The sequence below is a fragment of the Hemitrygon akajei genome, chromosome 20 (genome assembly GCF_048418815.1).
Source record: "Hemitrygon akajei chromosome 20, sHemAka1.3, whole genome shotgun sequence".
NCBI classification, from domain to species: Eukaryota; Metazoa; Chordata; class Chondrichthyes; order Myliobatiformes; family Dasyatidae; genus Hemitrygon; species Hemitrygon akajei.
In genome coordinates this window covers 56,373,034-56,398,533 of record NC_133143.1, presented here as the reverse complement: position 1 = coordinate 56,398,533, position 25,500 = coordinate 56,373,034, and the positions used below count along the sequence as shown (strand labels likewise).

At 39.9% G+C, this 25,500-nt stretch overlaps 1 long non-coding RNA gene across 1 annotated transcript in view; it reads right to left on the bottom strand.

Moving 5' to 3' along the window:
* LOC140713985 (uncharacterized) overlaps positions 1 to 25,500 on the bottom strand; it is a 91,080-nt gene that overhangs the window by 54,590 nt on the left and 10,990 nt on the right. The window contains exon 2 of the long non-coding RNA XR_012095797.1: positions 5,000 to 5,154. This is a non-coding gene — a long non-coding RNA (uncharacterized lncRNA). The remainder of the gene's footprint in view (positions 1 to 4,999; positions 5,155 to 25,500) is intronic.

The window sequence follows — 25,500 nt, the reverse complement described above, 5'->3', positions numbered from 1 at the left end:
AATGGAATTGGTACAGAAGATGCTATGTGGCCAGAAGTATTGTGGGTCATTTGGGAACAAATTGAACAGCAGACCAGTCATGATAGTGTCAATGGTCTACTCCTCCAATTTTCTGAATTCTTATGGTCAGTCAGAAGTCGAGTCCTGACACTTGCGGGCTGCTCTCAGCACAGTGTGTGAATTGTAACACAAACGGTGCATTTCACTGTTCAGTGTATATGTGATAAATAAATCAAAATATGAATCTATATTTTAATTAAAGAAGTGAACAGAATTGGACACAATATTTATTTTATATCCAACAATCAAATAAAAGATCAGTAGACTGTCATATTTGCATTTATATCCCATTGATACTCTCCCACCGTATCAACTTAAACTTATCATTATAGTTGTTCTACAGGTAAGAGATTTATGAATGCTACACTCCAGTGCCTTTTGCAAAGGTAGATAAAACCTTCCTTTATGTAAAAAAAAACACCCTTCTTGTTATTTCTATTGCTGTCAGAACTCATTTAATAATTCTTTCCAAGTTTATCCAATGGTTGTAAAGGAATGACACTCAGTTTCTAACCTGTTCTGGAGCTGTTACAGTAGTGTGATCATTCACTACCACCATACCTCTGTAGTTTTGGTGACCAGAGCAATACATTGCTGTAGCTGTGGCATGCCTATAATACATCACCGCACTTTATGCCTATCAAGAGATGAACACAGTATTAAAAGTATAATTGTTTTATCATTTTTATTTATTTTCATACATTTTTTCCATCCAGAACATCTTTCTCGGGAAGATTTGATGGGCATCAAACGCCCATTGATTTTTACCCTGTGTGGCAGAGCACGAATCCCCACTATCCTTTATTTTGTGGAGTATAAGAAAATGTGTTTAAACCTAATTTTCACCAACTACCCATAAATTCACACCTCCAGAGGGGGGTATTAGACCTTGAATAAAATTAGAAAATCTAATTGCTTCCCTTCTACTCACGTAAGTAATGGTAATACCTTTACCATCATTTTGGAAGAGGTGAACTCTACGTAGATTGGTGATGATAGTTCATTGGTTTCCTTGGCTCGGGATCCTACCTTCTTGCATGTGTCAGAAATGGTAGATCCTCTGCCATTGTAGTTGAGAAACTCAATGGTATTTTTCTGATCTTTACTCCTGACGAACCAGATATTCAGCATAAATTAGGATTCATAAAATCTAGCTTATTCAGGTACAGCCATTGGCTATGTTAACTTCATTAGGAGTTTTAGGAGATGTAGTATCTCCAAAGGAACAAGTGCTACACCTGCCCTTACACTTCCTCCCTCACCACCGTTCAGGGCCCCAGACAGTCCTTCCAGGTGAGGCGACACTTCACCTGTGAGTCGGCTGGTGTGGTATACTGTGTCCGGTGCTCCCGGTGTGGCCTTTTATATATTGGCGAGACCCGATGCAGACTGGGAGACCGTTTCGTGGAACACCTACGCTCGGTCCGCCAGAAAAAGCAGGATCTCCCAGTGGCCACGCATTTTAATTCCACATCCCATTCCCGTTCCGATATGTCTATCCATGACCTCCTCTATTGTCAAAATGAATCCAAACTCAGGTTGGAGGAACAACACCCTATATACCGGCTGGGTAGCCTTCAACCTGATGGCATGGACATTGACTTCTCTAACTTCCATTAATGCCCCTCCTCCCCTTCTTACCCCATCCCTGACATATTTAGTTGTTTGCCTGTTCTCCATCTCCCTCTGGTGCTCCCCCCCCCTCCTTTCTTTCTCCTGAGGCCTCCAATCCCATGATCCTTTCCCTTCTCCGGCTCTGTATCACTTTCACCAATCACCTTTCCAGCTCTTAGCTTCATCCCACCCCCTCCGGTCTACTCCTATCATTTTGCATTTCCCCCTCCCCCCACTACTTTCAAATCTCTTACTATCTTTCCTTTCGGTTAGTCCTGACAAAGGGTCTCGGCCCGAAACGTCAACATTGCTTCTCCCTATAGATGCTGCCTAGCCTGCTGTGTTCTACCAGCATTTTGTATGTATTGTTGTTTGAATTTCCAGCATCTGCAGATTTCCTCATGTTTGTTCTATATATGTATGGTGGAAATCATTCTTCCTGGCTGCATCACAACCTAGTATGGAATCAGAGGATCGCAGGAGAGATGTAGACTCAACCAGCATATTCATGACAACAGCTCTTCTCACTGTTGAGGACATCTTCAAGAGGCAATGCCTCAAGAAAACATCACCCATAATTAATTAATATATTTATTGAGATAAAGCATAGAATAGATCCTTCCAGCCCTTTGAACAGTGCCACTCAGCAATTTAACCTTAGGCTAATAACTGTACAATTTACAATGACCAATTAAACTACCAAATGGTACGTCATTGGATGATGGGAGGAAGCCAGAGCATCGAGAGGAAACCCACATGGTGACAGGGAGAATGTGAAAGCTCCTTACAGACAGCGGTGGGAAATAAAGACCCTTATCACCAAGGACATACCACTGTTGAAAGAAGGACATACAGGAGCCTGGAGACTCGTACAATGATTCAGTAACAGCTTTTTACCCCTCCACCGTCAGATTGCTGAACATTTCATAAACCATGAGGTTTGTTTTTGCATGACTTATTAGTTTTGTAATTACAGTAAGTTTTTTTGCACTGTACTGCTGCTCAAAAATACAAATTATGCATCAGTGATATTGTGTCAATTATAAGTCAGCGATTCTGACTCTGATTTGTTCAAAGTGTTGCATTTTGCCTGCTTTAAAATCTCATCTAAGCCTGTAGTTTTTCTTTTACCGGAAAACATAGTATTTCAAGAACATATATTAGAAACACCGACAGCTGTTGCACATGATTTAACTATCCTTAGATAATTTTTCATGCTGGACTTGGGGGATTAACCTCAGCTGTACTTCCCACCACAAGTAAAAACCACTCCTTGAATCTGCAATGTTCACAGTTGATACTATTTCCCATTACAATTGCAGAGTTCTAAAATCAACACCTAAATAAACTAATAATACTGTACAAATGTCAAGTTGCCATACACTTGCTTATTACTGTTTTCCTCTTCCATGACAGGAAAAAGGTCCAGGGATACATTAATGTTCAAAGTTAAAGTTCAAAATAAATTTATTATCAAAATATTACCCTGAAATACTTTTTCTTGCAGGCATTCAAAGTAGAACAAAGAAGTACGAAAGAATCAATGAAATAGAAAGACTGGCAAACAACTAAAGTGCAAAAGACAAACTGTGAAAATACTAAGAATAATAATAAGTGAACAATTAATGCTGAGAACATGAGTTGTAGAGTCCTAGAAAGTGATATTTCCACACATTACAACTTCATTAACTTAGCTTTAATCATTCTCAAATGTGCTTAACGACCATTTCCATCAACAGTCAATAAATGTTGAGCTCTTCTCTTAGGTCTTATTGACTCTTTAGTATAGATATATTGAAACCATGACAACATCTCATGTGGAAAGCTACAGTGCTAATGATCTTCCCACTGTTAACTCAGTAATGCATTATCCATTGTGTGCACTTCACAACAGTGTGAATTGATAGAGAATCTTTGATGTGTTAAAGTGATCCTAGGTTCATCATGGGATACCTAGAAGCAAAATTTGTTATTTAGTCATTTGGGTAAATGCAGAAAAGTTTGGACAAAATGGTAGGTGTTGAGGAGTGTGTTAAGCTCAAAGGGAAGTTGAGAAGTACAGGAATTTTAAAAAGAAAGTCCATGCTTCTGGTGAGAGGATCTCCTGAGACGGAGTGTTAAACGTTATGACTGCATGAGAAACTGGAACTGAAGGATCATGGCTTTAGAATCATAGGGTCATGGAGCACAGAAACAGAATCTTCAGCCCATCGAGCAGCCAGTCCTGTATCTAAGGTATCGAAGGCTGAAGATTTCGAGCGGGAGGGAGAAAAGTGGCTTGTTTCGCAGTTCTTGTTTTATTTTGTGACTGTTGTTCCTGTTTTGGTTGCTTGTGCTGTTCTGCTGAACATTGTGGGCATATAGTGGGGCAACACTGTCCCCAGCACATTCCTCAGTTGTATTGGTTGTTAACAGAAATGATGCATTTCGAAGTCTGTTTCGACGTACACGTGATAAATAAATGAATCTGAAATCTGAAGTTATAGAGTTAGTGCGGGGTAAGTCATTAGAGGATTAAATAAAAGGGCAAGTATTTTAATAATGAGATATTGCTGTTTCGTTGCAAGTCAGTGAGCATAGATAATAGATATGAGTTAGAATACTTGTAACCAAGTCAGTGATCAGCTTAAGTTTAAAAAATATATAAAAGGATGTAGAAGGGACTTCAATAGTCAACTCAAAAGTTAACAATGACATGAACAAGCTTTTCAGCAGCTCATAAACTGAAGCTGGGTTGGGGTTAAGGATTATAACCTTTGAATTGGGCACTTAAGACAAGATTAAAAATAATGCTCCTTATTATGGTGTTTCTCTTTTGCTCTCCATTCACCACAGCAGTATTTTAGTAACTAGATTGCGATGATGTTAACAATTTATAAAGGAGCTAGTTCTTTTCATGCTCAAAATAAATCCTTTGAGACATAATAATTTAGAGATTAATAAGAAGTCCACAGTCTATAGGCAAAGCCAAAGGTTTGTCTTGTATTGAAGGGAGAAGTAGGGATTATTTTCCTCCCAATACTATTAAATTTGAATGTCTATATAGCAATAATTAAAAACACAAGAAAATCTGCAGATGCTGGAAATCTAAAGCAACACACACACACACACACACACACACACACACACACACACACACACACACACACACACACACACACACACACACACACACACACACACACACACACACACACACACACACACACACACACACACACAATGCTGGGGGAGCTCAGCAGGTCAGGAAACAGCTATGGAAATGAATAAACTGTCGACATTTTGGCTGACACCCTCCTGAAGAATGTAGATGATATTCGCTCACTTCCTTTGATGAATCTTGTGTTAAGAAAGGAAAAGATTTCACTTAGCATTGCATTAGCATATTCAAGGCTACAACGTCCAAGATTCTTCATGTTGCCAGTGAACAAACTCCTTCCAGATAGCGGTGGGGATTGAACTTCATCCTCCCAGCTGGTTCTGGAAAGCAAAGTACAAACCATTTAAACCATTTAGTGTAGATGCAGTGAGCAGAAGAGCCAGCCATCATATCGTATGACCCTGTCTAAGATGGAAAACAGCTTAATAAAGTTATACCCTCCTGAGAAGATAATCTTAGAACAAGAGCTCTTCCAGGTTGATGGTGGAGTTGTGAATTCAAGATTTTCAGACATGATGTTCATATTCCATGTAATCTTCAAAAGGAAAGAGTTGGGAAATGAAAGCCCTGAAGAAGGGTCTCGGCCCAAACCGAGACTGTTTTCCATAGATGCTGCCTGACCTGCTGCGGTCGTCAGAGCTGTGTGTGTGCATTGCACTTACAATAATGTTTTGATGCTGCTCTAAAAAGGAGATTAAATTGCTGAAAATATCTATAAACCGGTTAGCCAAGTTAGAGAAATGGAATTCCCTGTCCATCTCTCTCCTAAACACAAGAGATTCAAGAAATCCAGAACAACAAACAAAATGCTGGAGGAACTCAGCAGGTCAGGCAGCACCTATGGAAATGAATTAACAGTTGACATTTCGAGCCGAGAACCTTCATCTGGACTGATGAACGGTCTTGGCCCAAAATGTCAACTGTTTTTTTATCTCCCAGCCATCTTTCTGTAATCATTAAGAAAATAAAATATAAGATTATGACACCAATATAATATATATCAAAAATCGCAATGATGTGAAGGTATTGTCTTAGTATAGTAGTGTGATCAATCAAGTTGAATATGATGTTTTATTGAAGGATTATCTATTGGTGGGGCATCAGTTGGCTGCAGAGGTCAATTCAGAATCCACATTCACCGGTGCAGTGTGGGCAGCAGTGAGTGGTGGCTTTGGTTAGTGGTTGGGTCTATGGTTGCTCATTCTTTCTTTTCACAGTTGCCACTTGTTCTCTGTGACACATGTTGTTCTCGTGTAGCACAGCTCCTTCTTAAACAAATTTCCTCTGAGTTGATCTATCGAGTGTAACGCCTCCTCAGTTTTTTTTTGACCTAACGTTGAACTCTCTTAGGCTGATGTTGATGTTAAAGGGCATGGATAGGGACAGTGCAGCAGCAATGCCTCAGCGAACCAGTTCAACATGACGTTTCGTTGCGTGGTGTGAAACCTTTGGTATCACGATTGGCCCTATTTTGCTTGCAGTTCCTCTTGCCCGTGTCCCAGCATACCAAACCAAACAACATCATCCAGACTTCATGACATGAACAACACACCACACAGCCATAGGAGCGTCTTTATCCTTCTATTTAACGCATTATGTCACCATTTTGCAGACGTCTCATTGACTTCCCACTGACGTCCCATTGCTGACTCATCATCAGCGCCACCTTCTCTGTCTGCCACATAGACACTTACTTCCTTGCTTTTTCAGTTGCGATGAAGGATCTTTGACCAAAAACACCAGCAGTTTCTCTTCGTGCAGATTCTAACAGATCTGCTGAGTTTTTACAGCATTTTCTGTTTGTATTCCATTACCTTTGCAGAATTTGAGGATTTAAATGCACAGTTGAATAGCTGGTTAGCAACAAAATGAAATATAATTTAACATATCTGATTTACAGGCTGTAACCACTAATTATCCATTATATTAAGAGTGTAATTTCAAGAATTGGCTGGGTTTAGAGAATATTAACTTGCTAAAAATCTCCAAAAAATGCAATGTTGGCGTTCATTTCAAGAGGACTAGAATATAAAAGCACAGTTGTAATGCTAAGGCTTTTTAAGGCATTGATCAGTCTCATTTGGAGTACTATGAACAGTTTGCGTTTCTTATCTAAGAAAGGATGTACTGGCACTAGAGAGGTTCCAGAGGAGGTTTACAAGAATGAAAGGGTTAGTGAATGAGGAATGCCTGTACTCAGTGGAGTTTACAAGAATGAGGGGGTGGGGATTTCATTGAAACCTACGGAATATTGAAGGGCCTAGGAGGAATTAATATAGGTGGAGACGATGTATCCAATAGTGGAAGAATGTAGGACAGAGCCTTAGAATGGAAGGATATCCCTTCAGAAAACAAGGTTGAGGATAAATTTCTTTAGCCAGAGGGGGTAAATCTGTGAAATCCATGGCAACAACTGGCTGTGGAGGCCACATCATAGGCTACACAAAAAATGGGGTTTGATAAGGCATCAAATTCCATCTGCCTTTTCTCGGCTCATTTTTCCAGCTGATGCAGATCCGCCTGCAGGCCATGATAGCTTTCCTCACTGTCCACTACACCCTCAATTTTGGTGTCATCTGCAAATTTGCTGACCCACTTGGCCACATCTGACAACCAATCTTATCCATCTCCAGTCAGGACATAAATATTACATTGAGGCTGGGTGACATAAACTTCATTTGCATTCTTGGACTAAATCTTTTGTCTCAGTGGCCCGAGTGCAGCCAGCTGAACCAGAACTAATGTGGTAGAAATCTGAACCAAAATATTGCAAAGAAACAAACTGTAAATACTTAACACATGAGGAAACTACTAAAAGAGAAAAGATTAATATTTTGAAAGGAAACAACCCTCATTCTTTTAAGATATGAATCAAGGACACCAGTATCATGAAATAAATGGTACTCAATTTATTTCTAGATTGCATTTTCAGTTTTATACAATTTGGTTGGTACAACTTTTGGATTTTGTTGGAATGACAACATCTTAGATATTTTATATATTGTAAACAAATCATATATCCTTATACTTTAAATGCCTTTAGTGTTTTACAGAACTAACTAAATATTTCTTGTATGCTGCTTAAATCAATAGCATTTAATAGATTATAACTGTCAGAATTCTAACTCATTGTATGCATTTTGTTCACAGCCAAATATCAAAACAAAAGCTTGAGTCACTCTAAAGACAAATCAACAAAAATAAGACGAGGATGAGAAATGCCTTTTCATTCACCTTGATTCACATGTTAAATTTCTCCTTCTAACCCTACAAAGTCTATTATTGGCCAATCTTTAGCAACATGAGCTGCAGCCCCAAGGGATCCAGGCTCAATGAAACTGCATTCATTAAGAGTCAAGTGGCAACAAATGATTGTCTGATTAGAAAAGAAAGAATTGAAAATCAAAACTGATTCTTCGACATTGGAAAGTATAATGACCATTCTCCGATAGATACAACTCACTTATTTATAAGTTGCATATCTACCTAAAACAAACGATAACTACTGTAAATATTGGATCCAAACACTGCAGATCCTGGAAATCTGAAATAAAGCAATGAAAGCAGGAAACACTTTAATCAGGCAACATCTATGGAGGGTGAAACAGATGAACTTACACAAGTAACATTGAATGCTTATTATTGGGGTGTTTCCTTAATTTTAAAACACTTTGCTTTAAGTGCATTTATGGTTGTGAGAGTCTGAGTAAATCTAGCTTTAAATTATTCAGCAGCTCCTCCACTTCCTAAGATAATTGAGGCAAGCAAGGCTCCCCTCACAATCTTAACTGCTTTGACAGGAGCACTATTGAGAGCATCCTGACCAGTTGCATCTCCATCTGGTATGGGAGCAGTTGAGTATTGGACCAGAAATTCCCCCACAAGACTTTGAGAACAGCTGAGGGAATCATAGGGGTCTCCCTACCATCTATCAGGGACATTTATCAGGTGCACTGCATACACAGGACCCTTAATATTATTAACAATCTCACCCATCCACCCAGCATGCTCTTTGACGTTCTACCATCAGGCAGGAAACTACAATACATAAAAATACAAACAGTCAGGATGAAAACAGTTTCTTCCCCCAGGCCATTAGGCTTCTGAACTCCCTGCTGCATCGTATTCAAAGTATCACTAGTTAATCTATTCTGTATATTACAACATTTAATATTAATGCACTTTGGTTTGTTATTTATGTGTGATTCATCTGTAGATTTCATCCTACCCTTCAAAAGTTATTGTGTGTTATGTGCTTTAAGCCCCGGTTTGAAGAAACGTTATCTCCATTCTACATACATTATAGGGTTATATACGTGTGTATAGTTAAATGACAATAAACTTGACTTCAAAGGAAGATTGAGTTTGCCAACCATATTATGATATGTTTATGTTGATTCTAGCTCATGTTGTACATTAAGACCAAAGATGGACTCTCTGAAGAAGGGTTGAAGTCAGATTTAGTTTTTTTTTGCTCCCCTACTCCCCTGCTCAGCAGTTTTGGGTTTGCGGGACCTGGAAGGTCAAATAGGGAGTGGTAGAGAGGAGGTATCGGATGGCATTTTTCAAAACAGGGTAGAAATCAACAAAACTGTACTTACAAAATGAACAAATGAGCAAAACTCTGGAGAGTATACAGGTCCACAACAGAAGAATTGATCTCTACAGCACCTTCACTACGAAAAATAGCTATGGTACTTTAGTTATACCTTTATTGCTAACATGCAAGAGATATTTTAAGAACAGCACCAATCTGTCTATTGGCCAGCTGATTTAACTTTATTTGCAATGTACATTTTCAGAGATAATTTTATAATGATATCATCTGTCAAAACAGAGATTTTTTATGGTGTCCATTGAAGCGGGAAACAGATATTAATGTTTCAGCGGAAATATTTGATTAAAGTGTTATCAATCTTCACTTAAAAATGTATTTATCCAAAATATTAACCTCTCTTATATCTACAGCTGTTATTTTCAGCATCCTTTTAGTTACTATTCCCATATCTAAGGTTTGCACTTTGTATCATTTTATAAACACTTTGCATATGCACACGTTCTATTTTCCATAACAAAGGCAGACTGGATCTATGTTTTATTTTTATAGGATATATTTAATGGTTCATCAAGTTCCTATCTAATTTCTGCTAAATTTTCAATGATTGGACATGGGTTTGGTTGCTAAGACAGAATGGTTTTAAAGGTCAAAGGGGTTAAATGTTGCTTGATTAAAGTGGCTGTCACAAGTACCATTTCTGGATGTGTCACTAAAAAATGTGAGATGTCAAAATTGCCAAGAATAAACCATGTTGTTTTCTAATCTAAATGTTACAAAAAAAAATCAAGGATTATATGTATTTTTTTCTGGATATTGTTCTTTCAATGTTTATCAAGCCCAGACAAATCCAATTAGCCTGCGGCCTGCCTCCCAACCTTTTTAACCTCCTGAGGTGTGACAAATTCAACGACTCCTGCCAATATCTCATTTCTGTGGCAGCAGATAAGATCAGCTTGAGATATTCAATGGTCTCACTTCAGCTTCATCATAGCGATCATTTCTGTACTGCAGTAGCTGGATCTTATTTTCTCTCATTTACTACATAAAATGGGACAGTAGCTCCTAGCCCAATGGTTTGTTCAAATGAACACAGATCAAGCCTTCACACCGTCTGACAGGAGGAACTGATTTTTCTTATCATTGCTTGTCCACAAAGGCATAGGCCGGGTTGGGATTATTAACATTCCTTGGCAAGATGTGTCAGGACTATTTCTGTCAGAGAGACAGATTGAGCCTTTCACTCAGACCGGCGAGTGAGTGACACATGGCCTGACCGGGAGGACAACATTGTTATTTGAGTTAAGAAATCAATTTGTATCAAATGTACACTATAATTTATTTGTTGGCTTTGAAGGGAACCTGGCTGAGATAAATGGGAATGGACTTCTTTTACCAAGCTGATAAAGTTCTTGTGAAGCTTCAGATAGTTATAGTCAGGGAAAGTGACAAACATGTTTAAAGTTGCGCAGTGATCTTTAAATCTCAAAAAGAACACCTTGTTGGACATGATAGAACATTTTTTACCTTTCCCTCTATCTGACAGAAAGCTATTGCGACACGCTGCTTTAGTATTTTTACTGACATTTTCTTTATCACCAGCATCTGTCTGGAAAGAATATTCGCTTGCAGAGTCCAGGGCTGCAAGTCAGAGAACTCCTGTGTATGTTCATATAGGCAAACACTTAAATGTACAGCAATATATTTTATGGAAAAGTTTAAAGAACTTCTAATTGTTTATTAAATGTGTAGGCTGAGATTTTTTAATCACAATATATAATATTCTAGTGCACCATGTGAATAGATTTTTATGCAAAACATTCTTGCTAAATATAAATAGTTCAAAGATTCAAAATATATTTATTATCAAAGACAAGCTGTATGGGTCCTTCCCTTGGACAACATTGGTGGCGTAGAGAGGGGAGTCTTGCAGCTTGGACAACTGCCGGTCTTCCATTAAAAAAACCTTGCCCAGGCGTGCGCCCTGGAAACTTCCCAAGGTGCAAACTCATGGTCTATCGAGACTAACGGAGGCCTACACACACATTATCAAAGAATGCATAAATTATACAACCCTGAGATTTGTCCGCTTACAGGCAGCGCCAAAGCGAGATACCTGAAAGAACCCGATTAAAAAAACATAGAAACCAATACCCAACGCGCAGAGAAAGAGGGGAAAAAACACAAATCATGCAAGCAATAGAAGCAAGCAACAACAACAGCATCCCGAACCAAATCGAGTCCTTAAATCCAAGTCCCTGGACTAGGCCCAAAGCCTTCGTATTCAATTCATATTAGCAGGACAAGTTGTTGCAAAATACGTTCAGTCATTCTGTCATAAAGTTGCTCAATGCATTAGCTATATCCTTCATGAAGTTTACTCCTGGTCCGTTATGGGCACGATGCATATACTAAGTGAGACCATTGGATATGTGCACTGCACTTGATTTTTCTGTGCACTGCACTTTTTGACAGACCTTATGCAAAATTCTTCTGCATATATAAAACTTCATACCAGTTTTGGTTATAGCTGGAGACATGAGGCCCTGCATCAGCATTAACAAACTGATACACAACTTACTAGAACCTTCAAGAAAACCAGAAGTATCCAAAATCTCTCCTCTGTGTTTGCTCCCACCTCTTCATCCCATCCATCATGACTGTCAAATGATCTCTGATTGTCAGTTGCTCAAGCTTCACCCTGATCATTATAGCCTCAGCCACCCCGTTCCCAAGGCAACTGCCCCTAATCCGTTAATGTAAGTTAGACCAAACTACAGTCTGATTTGCAGTTGCCAATTTGCCTCACCCCATGTTGTGTTTATGTATAGTTCTGTAAGTAAGATGTAGAATCCTTGTGGATAGAATTAAAACATAGAAAAGGTAAAAAGACCCTGAATGGAGCTACGTACTGGTCTCTGAGTAGTAGCCAAGATGTGATGGGCAAATTACCAGAGGAGATAGAAAAGGTATGTAAGAGCAATGTTATGATGGCCATGGAGGATTTCAATACACAGGTAGATTGGGCAAATCAAGTTGGTGGTGGATCCTAAGAGAAGGAAGTGGTAAAATGACTGCAAGATGGATTTTTAAGAGTAACTTGCGGTTGATTGCACTAGAGAAAAGGCAATCCTGGATTTGTGTTGTGCTATGAACCAGATTTGTATTGGTAACATCATTCATATTTAATTAATATATAGATAAAGCTAGATTTGCTGTTAGAAGTCTTACAACAATCCTTGCTTGAGTCTCCTGCTTCCTACAACATCTATTGTTATTAGAACCTACCAGAACTGCCACGATTGTCAAAGCCTTGAGTGAGGTACATTACAGTCCATGCCCTGTACTCTGTCCCCTAAAAGATGTTGTGACTAACCGATAGATAGATAGATAGATAGATAGATACTTTATTGATCCCAAAGGGAATTACAGTGTCACAGTAGTATTACAAGTGCACAGATATAAATATTAGAAGAGAAGTAGAAAGAATCAGAATCAGGTTTATTATCACCGGTATGTGATGTGAAATTTGTTAACTTAGCAGCAGCAGTTCAATGCAATTCATAATCTAGCAGAGAGAAAAAATAATAAGTAAAATAAAAGTAATAAAAATAAACAGGTAAATCAATTACGTATATTGAATAGATTTTTAAAAAGTGCAAAAACAGAAATACTGTATATTAAAAAAAGTGAGGTAGTGACCAAAGATTCAAAGAAAAGTTACCACAAACAGGCTAACATCATTTCCCTATTTATACAGCAGAATGGCTGAGGGTAAGAATGACCTCATATAGCACTCTTTGGAGCAGCACAGTTATCTTGGTCTATTGCTAAAAGTGCTCCTCTGTTCAGCCAAGAAGGCATGCAGAGGTTGAGATATATTGTCCAGAATTGCCAGGATTTTCTGTAGGGTCCTTTGTTCTACCACAGCCTCCAGTGTGTCCAATTTGACTCCCGTAACAGAGCCATCCTTTCTTATTAGTTTATTGAGCCTGTTAGCATCACCTGTTTTGATGTCGTTACCCCAGCACACCACCGCATAGAAGATTGCACTGGCGACAACAGACTGGTAGGCAGGCCTCTCCTCCAACAACTATGAAGGAGAGGCCTGCCTACTCCAAAGGACCTCATTCTCCTCAAGAAGTAGAGACAACTCTGACCCTTCTTGTACACAGCCTCTGTGTTGATGCTCCATTCAATTCTGTTATCCAGGTGCACCTCCAGGTACTTATAGGTCCTCACCATCAATAGTAACAGGAAGCAATGCAGGCTTAGACTTCCTAAACTCCATCACAATCTTCTTTTATTTGCTAATGTTGAGCAGCGGATAATTCAGTTTGCACCATATGACAAAGTCCTCCACCAGGGCCCTGTATTCATCCTCCTATCCTCCCTTTATACACCCAACTATTGTTGAGTCATCAGAGAATTTCTGCAGTTGACATTACTTGGTGTTGTATCTGATGTCCAAGGTATACTGGGTAAACAGGAAAGGAGCCAGTACAGTCCCCTGTGCTGCTTATAACTATGTCTGGTTTATCAGTCAGGTAGTCCATTATACAGGATACGATGGAAGCACCAATTTGCATTGAATGGAGCTTTACCCCTAGCAATGAGGGTTGTATGGTACTGAAGGCACTTGAGAAATAAAAAAAAACACGATCCTCCCTTACGTCAATGTCAATTTCCTGATAACTTGTTGGAGAGTCTGGCTGTTTATGTCCCTTGATCATTCCTCACATCAGCTTTCAAGTCTATCCATTATCCTCACCACTGCCTCATCCTGTCTGTATCCAGCTGCCGCTCCTCCCTGCCCTCAACCGTCTCAGCCTCTGCAGGTAGGAGCTGGACTGCAATGGAGCAAGCTATAATTATACTGCTGTTGAAAACACACTGATTGTATAGGAGTTGTGTATAATTCTGACCCCCTTATCTGAGACGGGATGTACTTTCCATGGTGGAAGTGCAGCAGAGGTTCAACAGACTAATGCCTGGCATGGTAGAACTGTCAACTAGGTCATTTTTCACTCAAAGTTAGAATGAGAAAGGATCTCATTAAAATGTGTAAAATCCTGACCTTTCCAGTCAGACTGAATGTGAGGAGCACATTTCCTGGCTGGATGAGTGAACAAGAGGGGAGGTCAAGGCGGCTAGGACTCAAATAAGGAATACTTTCTTCGCTCACTGATGTAGAAATTGTGGAATCCATTACCACAGAGGATTGTAGAGGGTAAATCTCTGAATGCATTGAAGAAAGAAATACATAAGTAATTTTTAGATGCGAAAAAACCATCAAAGGTAATAAAGGAAAGAGAGATTCAATTGGATCCTGGATTTCTTTACTTTTAGATGCCAGTCAGATCCTCCACGATCTCCATCGACACCGGTGCACCACAGGGCTGTGTGTGCTTAGCCCCCCTGCTCTACTCACCTTAAACCTATGACTACATGGCTATGTCACGACGTGCGCGTGAGTTTGATTAAAGTGAGGGAGAGTTGCGCAGGTCATCGACCTCACTCTCTCGTCCTAGTCTATCTGGATCCAGTGGCAAGATGAGAGTCGAGACAACTGGAGGTACAACCAGAGGTCATCAGTTAAGGGTGAAAGGTGAGAAGTTTAAGGGGAACATGAGGGGAAACTTCTTCACTCAGAGGGTCGAGAGAGTGTGGAATGAGCTGCCAGCACAACTGGTGCATGTGAGCTCAATTTCAATACTTAAGAGAAGTTTGGATAGGTGCATGGATGGTAGAAACATAGAGGGACTTGGTCCTGGTGCAGGTCGATGGTTTTTACATGGACCAGATGGGCTGAAGGGCTCAACTTCTCTTTGACTCTATGTTTGCTGATGACACCACTGTTGTGGGCCATATCAAAGATGGTGGTGAATCAGCAGACAGGATGGACGTTGAAAATCTGCCTGAGTGATGTCATAACAGCAACCTCCCACTCAGTGTCAGCAAGAACAAGGAACTGATTGTAGACTTCAGGAGAGGTCCTTGTGTCAGTCCTCATTGGAGGATCAGAAGGTGGAGAGGGTTAGCAGCTTCAAATTCCTGGGTGTTACTATTTTAGGTACAGAGAAGATGTCAGGTGTAAGTTTTTTACTCAGAGAGTGGTGAGTGTGTGGAATGGGCTGCCGGCGGCGGTGGTGGAGGCGGACACGATAGGGTCTTTTAAGAGGCTCCTGGATGGCTACATGGAGCTTAGAAAAATAGAGGGCTATGGGTAAAGCCTAGGTAGGTCTAGGGACATGTTCGGCATAGCTTTGTGTTGTGCTGTAGGTTTTCTATGGTTCTGTTTCTATGACCATCTGTCCTGGACCCAGCACGTGAATGCAATTCTGAAGAAACCACGGCAGCACCTCCACTTTCTTAGAAGCCTGTGGAGATTCGGGATGACATTAAAATCCTTGACAAATTTCTATAGATGTGTGATGGATAATGTATTGACCGTCAGCATCATGGCCTGCTATGGAAACACCAACGCCTTTAGTGGATTTGACCCAGTAGATCACGGGTGAAGGCCTCCCAACTATTGAGTACATCTATATGAAACGCTGTCATAGAAAAGCAGCATTCATCATCAGAGATCCCCATCACCCAGGCCATGCACTTTTCTTGCTGCTACCATCAGGTAGAAGGTGTAAGTCCCTCAGGCCTCATGCCAACAGGTTCAAGAACCGTTATTTTCCCTCAGCAATCGGGCCTGTGAACAAAAGTGGATAGCAACACTCACTTGCCTGTCCACTGAGATGGTATCAGGTATGCAGAAAGTATGAAGTTAATAACTCATCAGTTAATAACACATCAGGGGATTGGTAAGTTCCTGGCCTAAGGTAGAAGGAGATGGGTTATTGACTTCAAACTTTCTGCATGATCACTCAAAGAGTTGAACTGCATGTGCATGTAACAAGAGTTATATAACTCATCTCCTTCTACCTTAGGCCACAAATTTATCAATCACCCATGCTGTGGACACTTTCTGCAGGTCCAAGATCTGTATGCTCTACGACCGCTGGAGTAAGTGTGTAAATGTAGGAGGGGACTATGTTGAAAAATAAATGTGTTAGGTTTTCTAAAATTGACTCCTTCTACCTTATTTTAGATGCATATCATATTATACTGAGTTAAGTATTGTATGTAATTAGTTTTGCTACAATAAGTGTATGGGACATTGGAAAAAATGTTGAATTTCCCCATGGGGATGAATAAAGTATCTATCTATCTATCTATCTTAGGCCATGATCTTATCAATCACCCCTCGTATATGTACTCCGATTATAAAATTTACTTTGAGCTTTGAACTTTGTACACTTATGGCATTGAGACAGATGATCATTTAACGTATTGACTGTCAGCATTGGTTCAAAGGGTTGCTGTGGGAGGGGTGTGGGACATGTGACAGAGAAGGATTACCGGGGTGGGGGGATGGTGCGGGTGCAGACACATCCAGCCCTGAGACAAAAGGCAAGGTCATTTGATTTCAAACAGTTGGTTTATTGATCATTATAGGATGTCTCTCTGGTACTTCCCTTTCCATTCCCCTTTTCTCAACCATGATTCCTCTCCCTCAACCCCTTCCTATTCTCAATCCACAATAGAGACCCACATCAGAATCAGGTTTATCATCACTCTGGTTTCGTGAAATTTTGGGGGTTTTTGCAGCGGTATTAGAAAGCAATTCATAGAATTACTACAGTATTGTGCAAAAGTCTTAGGCTCCCTAGCTATGCATATATGCCTAAGACTTTTTCACAGTACTGTATGTTCTATGTTTTAAGGAGAAGAATGTTTTTATGAACACAAAATATACAAGATATGTTTCGGCATACCTGGTGTCTTGGCACTTACTTACTTGTTTCAGGGGACCATGGACTAAACCAGAATAGATCACTGAGCATCAATTTAACTTTCCTTTTCGGCTCCATACAATTTATATCCGAGATAGTTTCTTGTTCTCTGAAAGCCACATGTACAGATGTACATCTATATATGTAAATCACAAGACTCACAGAAGGAGAAACACAGCCCATCAAGCCTGTTTGTGTTTGTTTTTAAGCCCTACAGATTTTTCCTTCCTCACTGCAGTTGACCGGTTGTGACACCTTGTGTTCTTTTGTGTATTCCTCATAATTCATATTACAGCACTGAATGATTCATTGCCTTTTTATATAAATCCATACAATTCTAATTAAGACAAAACAAAGTACCACTTCATGGGTGAGGAGGAGAAGGGGGAAGAAACTTTTCCCTCCTATTTCACTAAGCTCTATGCAACTAATTTAACTTTTAGTCCTTAGAGTCTGATGCTCTTTTTGGAACAGAGATTGTGACCTAACATGCCAAAAGCAAAATGCTGCATGTAATGGAAAATTGAAATAAAAACAAGCAGAATAGACTGGGAAAAACTCACCAGATCAGGCAAAGTTAATGCTTTATATGTTTTACCAGTACTTACTGATCCTATTGTTTAGAGTCAGAAGTATTACAAATGTATTGCAATTAAATCATCACCCAGTACAAAGTAATAGCTAATCTGCTATGCCAGTAATGTTGTTAAATTATCCCAGAATTAACCAAATTGGCAAGTGTCTTCTGTAAAAAAAAATGTATGTATCACAATTATTCAGATAGGAAGCACATGGACTTGAACAGCCATTGAGAGATGTATTTGGCCAAAACCAAATACTTTGATGAGCCTGCAGATTATTCTGGATGTTAGAACACGTAGAAAGTATAGAAGAAAACATATTCCATATATGGAGATACAAGGGATTTGCAGATGCTGGAATCTGGAACAAGCCATCAAAATGCTGGAGGAGCTCAGCAGATCAGGTAGTATCCATGGAAATGAACAAAGAGTTGACATTTCGGGATGAGACCCTTCGTCAGGACTGGAAAGGGAGGGGGAAGATGCCAGAATAAAAAGGTGTTGGGTAGGGGAAGGAGGATCGCTCGAAGGTGATAAATAAAGCCATTCTGGCTAAGAAAGGTAAAGGGCTGGAAAGGAGAGAAGAGGAGAGTGGACCATAGGAGAAAAGGAAGGAGGAGGAGACCTAGGGGGTGATAGGCTAGAATGGGGAACAGAAGAAGAGGGAAGGTCCCAGTAGCATTTAGTGAACACCATTACAGCGCCAATGACCAGTTCCAGTTCTGCTGTTGTCTGTGAGGAATTTGCATGTTCTCCCTGTGACCATGTGGGTTTCCTCCAGGTGCTCTGGTTATTCCAAAGATGTATGGGTTAGTGGGTTTATTGGTCACCTGGGCAGTGCATGCTCTTTGGGCTGGGAAGGCCTATTACCATGCTGTATCTCTAAGCAAATTAATATAAATAAAAACTCGGTAATATCAGCTCTACTTACCAAGTTTTTTTCAGCAGATTGTGCATGTTGTTCCTGTTAATGGTGAACTGTGTGAAAAATACAATGTCCCTAACTGCAGAGAGAGGTTTTGAAAATGGACTGCCTTACATCCTTACAAGAGCACTATCCCCATCTTATGTAATCTCACCAGTTTCACACCTCACCCAGCTTACTCCCAGATGGCCCTGGCTTTGTGAGCTGGGAAAGATGGTCAAAGGGCTCTTTCAAGTCCTTAACTCACTCTATTCCCAATGTGCCTCAAAGGCAAGATAAAAAGACCTGGTTATTTCCAGCAGTCCTTGTTTGCTTTAGATTTCTTCGCTCAGTTGCATCAGTCACCTGATCCACACTGTCATCTGCGCATCATCACCCATAACCAAAAACCCAACCCTGTGCTATTGCCCTATCAAATATCCAAGAGCTCCAAACTTACCAGGTGGATGGAAGCTCAGACTACTGTGTTCATGACTTTGGATATTAGTGTTTAGAGGGACTTTGATGGTATGAACACTCCAGCAAATGCTCCCTAACAGATTGCTGAGAGACTGTGGTTTTCTGAAGATAGTCTTCTCACCTCAGCCAAAATTGCTAAACATGTTAAAGAGTTAAAAAGCTTTATATTAATATACTTATTTTCATAAAAATACATTTTTGATACACATTAATTCTTCAAGATCCCTAGGAAAACTGCTGTCGAACACAGCAGCATTTTTAAGCAAGGTTACAAAGATATAAATGTATGATATATGTTTGAAGCATTACATTAGTTAGATACATTTTAACTGTATTGGTATCAACCTTTGTCAGTCAACAAGAGACATTAGCTAAAACAATTCTTTTCACTAGTGAATAAAAAAGGCAATCCAAGCTTAACTAAAAATTAAAAAAAAGAAAATGCTGGAAATATGAAATAAAGACAGAAATGCTGGAATCATTCAGCAGGTCAGACAGCATGTTTGGAAAGAAATAGAGTTAGCATTTCAGGTCAAAGACCCTTTGTCATGCCTAATTATTTTGCAACAAGGAAATACTCGGATATTTCCTTTGTGCTATTAATCCAACAAGAATATTTGGAAATACAGCCTATTTTAGGACTTAACCTATTGTTATAAGGGGATGTATAGGTCAGGTAATTAAAGAAATCTCATTTAGCCAGCAATAGACTGCCTCTAAGGAATTACCTGATGCCATACAAAGATGTGAATTGTTCCTGTTGTATAAAAATTAAAATTTGCCATGGCTTGCAGGAAACTGGCAAGTTCCCAAGCAACAGGAACCATAGATTCTCCACTTACTCTGCCCTCAAGTCAACCATAATTAGCACCAGGGAGGTAATGTGTACTGTAGCTTCTCTTCTTGTAAATACTGGGAATGATCAGGAGATCCAAAAGCTAATAAAGCATAAATACAATACACTCTTTGACAGCAAAAAAACTGTGCTAAGTGAAAAAAAGAAAAAGATTCAAACAAATCCTACAGAAAGTATTGGATATGGCCCAGTCTGTTGTGTCTGTGCACAACTAGATATATATGAAATAAAAGCATGCATGTGGGAGATGTTCACAGGTTCAATGTCCATTTAGGAATCGGATGACAAAGGGGAAGAAGCTGTTCCTGAATCATTATTGTGTAGTGGCTTTGGGATGGCACCAGTTGTAGATATTACTATCGGGACAATGTATACCTGGTTCAAGTTCCAAACTCTTTCAGTTTCCTCTTGTAGTTCAACATATTTCTGGCATTTTTCACTTATTGATTTCTGTAAGTTTTGTATGTATGGAATGGCTGCATCTATTAAATAAGTTTTCCTTGCTTGTTTATCCTGTACTATTATGTCCAGATGGTTTGTCCTATCTGTAATAAATGATTGGTCATAATATAATTTGTGTTATTCTGATTCTAAAACTGGATCAGGTTTGTATTTATAGTAGCTGTAATTCCATTTCTGAGATTATATTTTAAAGCAAGATTTTGATGAATGATGTTTACCACTTGATTGTGCCTGCATAAGTAATCAGATTGTGTTAAACTGCTACAGGATCCTGTAATGTGTTGGATTGTTTCTGGTTTTTCTCAGTATTTTTACATAAATTATCTTGAATTTGTTGGATATTTTGTTATGTAATTCTGATCTTTTTTTTTATGTTAACCACCTGGTCCTGCGTTGCCAGAAGGAACACTTCTGTTTCAGGTAAAAGGTCTCCAACTCTAAGCCTTCTTGTCAACGTCCAGTCTGGTCAGATCATGGGGATGCCTTCCACAGAGGTCATGCTCTTCCATTGGTTAACTTTTTCTGCAATAGTGATAATGTCTTCATCTTTTCTGGGCTGTGCTCTCATTTAAGTTTAGTGATGCATACTTCTTATTGGAATTGAAATGCTTGTGTGGAGTGCTGAATCCTGTTTTCATTGATGCAAGTATATCCTTAGACTGTTATGTAATAAGCTGACTATTGTGTAGATTTATAAAGTCTGTTATTCATCTTCCCCTTTCTGTCCTAGACAGTGTTAATCTAAGTGCATTCAAATGTGCATAATGTTTCTGAAATTTGTTCTTATTTTTCTTTGTAAATTTCCAGATCAGTTTCGGACAAAGATATTATGCCAAAAGTACATTAATATTGATATAGCAAAAGTATTTCTTACTTTTGTTACATTTTTACTGTTAAGCTCTGTTTGGCAGATTTTCTTAACCTTTGAAGTAAATTCCGTCAAAAGCTTTTCCATTATCATGCTATGCACTATTTTCTTTCCTTGTTGATTCCCAGAGACTTTACATTTTTCTTATTCATCCACCTATTGTATTGTATTGTATCCTGCTGCTCTGTTTTGTATTCTATTAGCTCTATTGCACCTTTTTTTATGTTTAATTTTCTGCACTTATCCAGTCCAAAGTTATTATTATTTTCCATTTTTTCTTTCTTTCTTTTGTATTTGCAGTTTGTTGCCTTTTGCACATTGGTTGTCCGCCCTGTTGGTGCGGTCTTTCATTGATTCTATTATGGATATTGGATTTATTGAGTATGTCTGCAAAAAAATGAATCTCAGGGTTGTATGTGGTGACTTCTGCGTACTTTGATAATAAATTTACTTTGGACTTTGAGCATTGAATTACTTGAAGAGCAAAGTCTAACTGCTTTTGATCTGAAGATCAGACAGCTTGTGAAACGAGGGTAGGAAATTCAGTAAGATTATAACAATAGAGGCATTCATAAACATTCTTGTAGTGTTGAGACATCAATCATCCAAGCACCAAAGAGAGCAGAAGATGGGCAGTTGTTCGGCACCATCTGACCAGTAATCCTTTCCTTCTTGCTAGCTGCTGTCAGTGGAAAGTGCAGGAGCCTTGGGATCAACATTTCAAACCTTGATCAGTGAGGTTGAGGACACGTGGGGTCTTTGAGGTTCATGTTCATGTGTTTCTGGATTCCGGTTACTTTTTTTTACTATTTTTGAGTAGTTTGATTAATGCGGACTAGGGAGCTTCAGTGAATAATAGTACTGTGGCCTGCAATGGGCAAGCACTGCTGTACTGAACTGAATACTACTGGACTCCTGGTTTGATGTTTGATATTCTATGTGCTGTCTGCTTGCTTTTTGCTATTGACACTATTTGTTTTTTCTTCGCATGACTGTGCCCTCATATCCCACCAGGAGAACCAGCTGCAGATGATTGTCGACAAGTTCAATGCAGCCTCAAAGCTGTTTGGCCTGACAGTCAGCCTCGGTAAGACTGAAGCTCTCTTACAACCTACACCAAACAGTCACCCTCCTCAGCCATGCATCACCATCAACGGCACTGTCCTGAAGAATGTGGAGAGCTTCAAGTATCTAGGAAGCACCATCACCAATGACGGATCCCTTGACAAAGAGACCATAGCAAGGATCCAGAAAGCCAGCCAGGCACTCGGGAAACTCCGTGTCAAAGTTCCGGAGCACAAGGACATTCGGCTTTCAACCAAGCTCAAGGTGTACAAGGCTGTGGTCCTCACCTCCCTCCTGTATGGCTGTGAAAACCAGACCCTGTACCGCAGGCACATCAATCAGCTGGAGCAGTTTCAATTGCGCTCTCTGCGGTCAATCATGAGGATTCGATGGCAGGACCGAATCACCAACCAGGAAGTCCTTGACAGAGCCAACAGCCCAAGCACTGAGGCAAGGATCCCCCAGGCCCAGCTACGCTGGACTGGCCATGTAATCGGCATGGGTGAAACAAGAATCCCCAGGCAGCTGCTCTACAGTGAGCTTGAGCATGGCAGTCGCAATTAGGGCCGCCCCAAGAAAAGATTCAAAGACAATCTGAAATTGTACATCAAATGGACAGACCTCCAGCTTCGACAGCTTGAGGAGTCCGCAGCCGACAGGGCTGCACGGCGCGCCCTGGCCAGGAAAGCCTGCATCTGACTTTGAAGATGACCGAAATCAGCACCTTGCAGCAGTAGAAGACCGACGCCACAAAGCTGTGTGTGCACCTGTTCCAACAACCTCCATTCCATGTCCAACCTGCAACCATTCGTGTGCTTCGGCCTTCGGCCTGCGAAGCCACATGTGTATCCACAGATGACTGCACACTGTTTAGTCTTCCTCGGACCCCGAGAGACAACCACCCCCACAGGGTGCTTGATATTTTCTTGGACGGGTTTCATGGTGTTTATTCGTTTCATAGCTGCCTGTTAAGGGATGAATTTCAGAGTTGTATTTGGTATACATATTTTGATAATAAATGTACTTTGAATCTTTGAATCGTAGAAAGGACCTACCCCTCTTAAAGCCAAAAACACAAGAAAACTTCTCAAAGTCTGCAAGGAAATCACTAGCAAAGACAGACTTTGATGATGAGATCCCTCATTGCACCCTCCACACTAGCAGAACCTTTGGTTGTTCTAAGAGAAGAGGCATTCAAACTTCAAGACCTCAAACCATGGCTGCTCATATTCTCCTGAGAGACAGTAATCCCAATACTTCTGCATGCCATGAAAACACAGACAACCTACAGTCTGAAAGCTGTGATGAAGTGCAAGCAATGTTACCCTCACAAAATCCTTCAATCACTTTGACAAGAGCACACTCATTTAGGGCTAGTGAGAGAATCATGTCATCCATGAGCTTAATACATGACTCCCGAAAGAAGCACTCACGTTCCAATCTTCCTCATGGAAAGAGATCCCCAGAGGGACTGGGGGCATTCGTCAAAGACTTGGTCAAAATCACCTTGAAGAAATACAACATGCATCACAACTCCTGGCTAACACTGGCCCAGGATTGCTTAAAATGAAGAAGAAATATATTGAGCACCTCGATTCTCTATGATATGAGCGTGCCAAAGTGATAAGGAAAACAAATCAAGAAAAAGTACTCTCCCACATCCTACCAAATACCGTTTGCCCCATTCATGGTAGATTCAGAATCCTATATCAAACACTTCAATCAACTCTAAACCATGGAACTGGAGTGAAAATGAGTCATCCATTATACCAAGGAGAGAGATTTACCATCTCAAATATACACCAGCACTTGAAAGTGTAGTCAACATCCATATAATTTTAGAAAGGGTAGGATGAGAGAACACACACCATCCCATCGAGGGATCAAAAGTGGAAAGGGTGAACAGTTTCAAGTTCTTGTGTGTCAACATCTCTGCGAATCTATCCTGGGCCCACGGATACAAAGAAGGCATGACAGTGGCTCTATTTCATTAAGAGCTTGAGGAAATTTGGTATGTCACCAAGGACACTCACAAGTCTCTACAAGTGTACCATGGAGCCTATTTTAACTGACTGTATCGCCATCTGGTATGGGGGAGGGGGCGCTGCACAGGATCGAAACAAGCTGCAAGAAGTTGTAAACTCCGTCAGCTCCATCATGGACACAAGCCTCCATTTTCAAGCAGCAATGCTCAAAAAGGTGGCATCCATTATTACGGGCCCCCATCATCCAGGACAAACCCTCTTCTCATTGCTACCATCAGTGAGGAGGTAAAGGAGCCTAAAAGTGCACACTCAGGGATTCAGGAACAGCTTCTTCCTCTTTGCTATTAGATTTCTGAATGGACTTTGAGCCTATGAACACTACCTCACTACTTTTTCTCTTTTTGCACTGCTTATTTAACTTTTTTAACATACGGTATACTTCTTACTGTAATTTATACAGCAACAAATTTCTCAACAGGTGCTGGTGATATTAAACCTGATTCTGATTCTGACACTACACAAGTGGATTACCCATAAGTTTTCTCACTTATTTCTTTCCCAAATTGGCCGTGTTTGAAGAAGTGACAGCACCCACCAGCAGAAGACATAATCCAGGAAAGTAAAGTGATGTAATAGTAAACATAATATCTTTCAGCTGGTTTGAATTGTGTAGGCAAGACCGTATAAGAATATATCAACTGTAATATTATTGATAAAAATACACTTACTGTAGGAGGCATTAGACAGAATACAAATTCGGTAGACCCACATTAGTAACCAACTGTTTGTATGAGAAAACGTTGCTTGAACATTTTCTTCTTTCGTGTTTAAATTTTTCTCAGCAATATATTTCACGGAAGGGTACAATAGCTTTGTGGTATAGTTACTAGATTGGCCCCCAGATTTTTCAACTGTTAAAGCAGAACTGCAAGCTTATTCTCTCTATGGCAACTGAGGACTTTAAACACAAATAATTAAATTAACTTGACATATTCTTTTTTTAAAAAAAGTATGCTTCAGTAATAATAACTATGAGATTACCAGATTGTTGTAAAAAGAA